Consider the following 5,629-nt stretch of genomic DNA (forward strand, 5'->3'; position numbering starts at 1 on the left):
CATCCTCTCCTACAGATGACAATCAAAGGGACTGACTGGGGCTGGTTTGCTCCCTCTGATAATACAGCTGTGTTAGAATGGACTTCAAGGCACAAACCAACAATAAAAATGGATTGTAATTAAGTACACAATTTATTCTATTTTAAAAATATTTAACAATTTCAAAAAGTAAAGGTACACAAAATAGACGCTAACAAAGCAACATGTTTTTCCTTTATAAAAGTATACACATACATTATTATTTCTAATATGGTTTCAGTAATTAAGCTTCAATTTTGAAAAAAAAGTTCAGATTTTCACATGAAACAGCAATTGCTAAATAATTTGTCTAAAGGAATTGAGTAACTAAAATATTGTCTACGAAACTGATTGGCATTGAAAAATACCTGCTGCTTTCTTTTGCATAATTTCATTATATGCAATGAAAGCATATGCTATTGCTTAGATTTATGCAGACAGGTAGTTCTAATGTTTTCTTACTTACAACATATGGTTGGTATAATTCAAAGTGGATTATCTTTCTATATGAATTATTTATCACTGAGTTTTCATTAGGATATTTTTATAAAGAAAAGACAGATTTATTTTACCCACAGTGTTCATTTTCTCTATCTTAAACACTACAACCTTCCATGTTTTCAGAGATCAGGTATATGTATACATTATACTTTCAATAATTAATTACATATACATGTTTTTATTCATACAATGAAAATATAATGAAGTATTTTATTTAAAACTCGTACCATTTACTCTCTTTGTTGTCAGTGCATGTGGCTGAATGTCTCAAAGCCTTGGAAATATTCATCAACATGAAAATGAAAGGCTGCCATTTGAGCCTACCCAAAGGTTCTTTGAGAGATAGGTCTGACAATGTGCTTCTGAGGGGTCACAGCTTTGAAAACTTTATAGAACACATGCGAGGTCACCGTAAATCAGAATCCATTCAAGAGCAGCTAACAGCAACCAAAACTACCTACGCATTAGGATTGTGTAAGAATTAACTTGGATGATGGGCCCAAAGCTTTCATGTTGCTAAGTGCCATCAAATTGCTTTATTTCATATTTATTACAGGGATAACATAACAAAACTTTGTCCAACCCTCTACCATCATTATGTCGGTTGCTCTGGACTCACATAATATATGCCAGAAATATAGCAAACATTAGGTCTTATTAGTTTTGTTTTTGTAAGCAAGTCATTTCACTAAGTTCTCTTGAGATAAACAAGATATATAAAGTATTACTTCTATCTTAAAATTCTTAATTTATACATAGAAAGACAAGATATAATAAAAACATGAATTTAAATATGTGAGAAATATCACATGAATGTACACTCCGTGTGAAAATAAATTCCCAGGTGCCCCTTAAAAGAAAACTCTTGCCCTGATAGAGGCAGTGTTTTAAGAGAAGCCTCTGATTCTTCACTCCATTGAGGTTACACTTGGCCTGAGAGTTTCGTTGTAGAAACCAAACTTTTCTAGATCAGCCTGCATCTGGTTACTGGACCGAGGGAGTTAAAAGACTTGACTTAGAAAAGAAAATCAGAATTCCTGTGTGTTCAGTATGAGACAATTGAATGGACAATATTTTATTCCCCAGAGGCTCCCCTCTCTTTCCAGTCCTCATTACCCCTGTACCACACAAGAAGTCCACATGCTGGATCACAAACTCCACGCCCTCTACTTCCAGCAAAATGACCTGTGTGTGACAGAAATTAAGGAAACAAAAATGACTTTGTTCTGTTTATGTTTAACCAGGTCACTCATCACCAGTCTGAGCCTATGCATGGCACAATCATCAGTCACCCCACATTTTCCCCTTCGGTGGACCAAGGCCGCATAGGGTGTGCGTGGGAGCGTAAGTACTGCCTCGACCCAATTCTCCTCTTCCTTTCATTTTCGAGATGATAATTTCCTATTAACACAATGCATCACAGACCAGTTGCTTGTCAGTTTGTTGCAGTGTGGTGGCTTATGTGCTCCTGTGATGCTAGAGGTTAGGCAACTGGTATTTTAAATGGTGGCAGGGTCACTTATTTTAGACAGGTCTGGCAGAGCTTGCAGACTGACTCACAATTGAGTGCAGCTGGGATTTACATGGTTTCGGTAATTAAAATTTCACAGACAATGTCACTTCTGAGAGTATAGTTCTTCCATTTAGAATATCATATCTCTGACATTAATTCTTTTTGCAAACATTTGCTGCCAGGCATTTTGTTGGTTAATTAGCACTGGCAAAGAAAACATTCTGATAGTAAGGTCATTCTTTTAAATTTTATTTTGCAGTATAAACCCTGAAGTGTCAACATGGCAGTGGTTCTCAACTTATGGGTCACAAACCCTTTGGGGCTCAAATGACCCTTTCACAGGGGTCACCTGACTCATAACAGTAGCAAAATTACAGTTATGGGGTGTCACTACAACACAAGGAACTGTATGAAAGGGTTATGGCATTAGGAAGGTTGAGAACCACTGTGCTAGACAAAACTACTGTCTGCCCATAGCCATCCACTGAATGTGCTATTTTCTCAGTGAAAATTCTACTTTCACTCCTTATTCTCTTTGTTTAACCTTCATGTTGTTCTGGAATTTTCTTTCTTATGATGACCCTCTTGGTGCAATGGTGCCTCTCTAAAGCTCACTTTCCCTAACTTGCTCAAGGAACCTAGTAGCCCAGTGATTAAGCACTCACCTACTAAATGAAACATCAGCAACTCAGATGCACCATTCAGTTCCATGAGAAAGATATAGGACTAGATATAAGCAAAATAGATTAGAGCCAATGAAACTTTACTCTTCATTGGAGTTAACAGCAACAGAATTGGTTTGATTTATTTATTTTTTGCTAACAACTTGCTCAAGGAGAATCCTCAATGCGAGTGATATAATAACCCCAACTGGGCTTAAAAGTATCAAAGAACATAGAAATGACACATGTCTGACATTTCATTTTTTTTATGCATAAAGCCATCATGAGTCCAAGCCATTTGGACAGCAATGACACCTCATTCAAAGCTTAAATATTTCATTTAATTTCCTGGGATCATGAACATGTCAGCAAGAACCTCGCCTTTGGAAATTAAAAGTGGCTCTTTCTCCTATGAGCAGTTACATAACACGCCGATGCTCATTGTTTGCCCGGGCGTAGGCACGAAGGAGAAATTTGCAGTGGTGGCCGTGTCATGTGAGTGCAAATGAAATCTCTAAGGCAGTGCTGTCTCTAGATTTGTGAAACATTCATCACTGAAGCAATAATAACTGAATTGCAATATTATTTTTTCCTGTAGTTGCTTTTTTTAAACAAAAAATATGTGGTTTTAAACAAATCAATAGTTTATGTCTCAAATGAAAACATATATAATTAAGAGATTTTACGTTCATGCTTTTAGTATTTGTGTTTAATAGAAGAAAATATAATTAGGAATTTCAAGCTGACAGAGACCTGTGACTGAGGCAGTTCTGAAGTTTTATGCATCTTGCTTTTCTCACCTGTATAATGGGGTTGGCAATCCCATTGTTTCCATAACGCTTCTGCAAAGATTTGTTTTCATGATGGATATTAGTGGACCTTGTAGACTGTTAAGATGTACTTTCATAATTTAATATCCCAGTGAAATTATATTTAACCTAAATGAAACTTTAATAATATGTCAACTATATTCAATTTGAGCAACCCTAGTAGAGTAAAGGTTTCTCATCAGGCTGCTAACTGCATGGTGAGCAGTTCAAAGCCACAAGCTGCTCTGCAGGAGAGAGATGAGGTTAACTATTCCTGTAAGACATCCAATCTCGGAAACTCACAGACTGGTTCTACTCTCTCCTTCAGGGTCTCTGTGAGTCAGACGACTCAGTGGCTGTGTTTGGTTTTGTCTTTTATATCCCATTTAAATTAAATCAATAGTTTATGTCTCAAATGAAAACATATATAATTAAGAGATTTTATGTTCATGCTTTTAGTATTTGTGTTATTTATATATTGTTTGCACTTTTCCTATGTAACATAATTATTTATCATGAGTTAAGAAATATGATAGCATATCATATACAACAAATTATTTAATTTCTTTTATTATAAATACTTTGTAAACAAGGAAATGGAAGTTCAGGAAAATTCTTTAAATGCCCAAATTCATAATAATAATACTTTGCAGAGCCTGGATTGAATTACATCTCTATATATCAAGATGATTTTTCTCCTCTATGCTGAATGTTACATTTAATAAACAACCACCAGCACCCAGTGAAGTTTCATCCCAGATTCTGTAAAATGTTAAGTGGAGAGCAAATATTTTGAGAATGATGAGGGCAAAGAAAGAACAAATGTGCTTGACACAATTTATGTCTGTATGGATTGTGATAAGTGTATGAGCCCCCAATAAAAATGATTTCTTTTAAATGTTAAGTGTTTTCTCACAAGTACAAGGCACGGGATTTGGGAAGCAAATCCGACTATGACTGGCATATCAAGCCATGGTCTTATCCTGAAGCTCTCAACATCAGACAAGAGATCCCTTCAGTTGAATTATACTGTATGTGAACATTAAACCAAAACCAAGACAGACCACATTATCATGACGCATGCTCAGGACATTTAGAGAGGCTAATCTCAGAGCAGAGTAGCTGGACAATATTTCGGAAGAGTATAACGTTCCAGGTACCACTGCCATCAGTAACTTCAACATAGTGAATGCTTGGAGGAAATTTTCTGTAATATTCCTAAGTAGGAAACTGTCAAATGTTGGTCTAAATGTGTTGCTGTGGAAGGAACAAACCTTTGAGGAAATATTAGTGTTCTTTCAGTTCATTAAAAGATTATCTATGGGGCGAGGCCAAGGCCGAGGCTTGGAGGCGATGGCGGAGCTGGGGGAGGCGAACAAAGCAGAATTACAGCACCTTGTGGCAGCCGAGCAGCGGAAGGCGCAATTCACTGCACAGGTGCATCGTTTCATGGAGCTATGTTGGGATAAGGGTGTGGAGAAGCCAGGAAATCACCAAGACTCTTGCACTGAACATTGTCTTTCTAGCTGTGTGTACCATTTCATTGATACCACCCTTGCCATCACAAGTCGGTTTGCCCAGATTGTACAGAAAGGACAGTTGGCCTCTCTTAGGAGCAGACAGAAGCAGCAAATGACTTGCTATTATTAAAGTGTCTGCGTAGAAAGGGATGACATCTATTGTCAGATGCTAAGGCTAATGCCAAGCCTCTTGGTGCTAAAAAGTAACAGATCAAATGTTCAAAACATAAAATTTATTTGAAAGCCCCCCCAAAATAAAATAAAAGATTATCTTTGCCTTTTTGCTCAGAAAAAAATAATATTTTGATGATTCCTCCTCAAGTTATACTATGTTTGAAGAACAGATCACACTATTCTATTCAAAATATTTCAAAGGATAGGAAAGGGTGAACATTTCTCAAATTCAGTGTTTGAAGTTAGCATAAGGATACAAAGGCATCATTGAAAAATAAAATTAAAGACCTTTATCCCTTATGAAAAAGATGCAGAAATCCTCAAAAAATCCTAATTAATGAAACCCAAAAATTCAAAAATAATCATAATAATGGTTCATCATGACTGAGATTCATAAAAGGCATACAAAAATAACTCAACATTAGAAAAACA

General features: G+C 36.2%; 1 pseudogene; it reads left to right on the forward strand.

The window, feature by feature from the left end:
- Window positions 1–4,856: 4,856 nt before the first annotated feature.
- On the forward strand, window positions 4,857–5,153 carry LOC142455432 (mitochondrial import inner membrane translocase subunit Tim8 B pseudogene; annotated as a pseudogene).
- The last annotated feature ends 476 nt before the right edge of the window (window positions 5,154–5,629 follow it).

This window comes from Tenrec ecaudatus, chromosome 8 (assembly GCF_050624435.1).
Source record: "Tenrec ecaudatus isolate mTenEca1 chromosome 8, mTenEca1.hap1, whole genome shotgun sequence".
In the NCBI taxonomy this organism is placed as follows: Eukaryota; Metazoa; Chordata; class Mammalia; order Afrosoricida; family Tenrecidae; genus Tenrec; species Tenrec ecaudatus.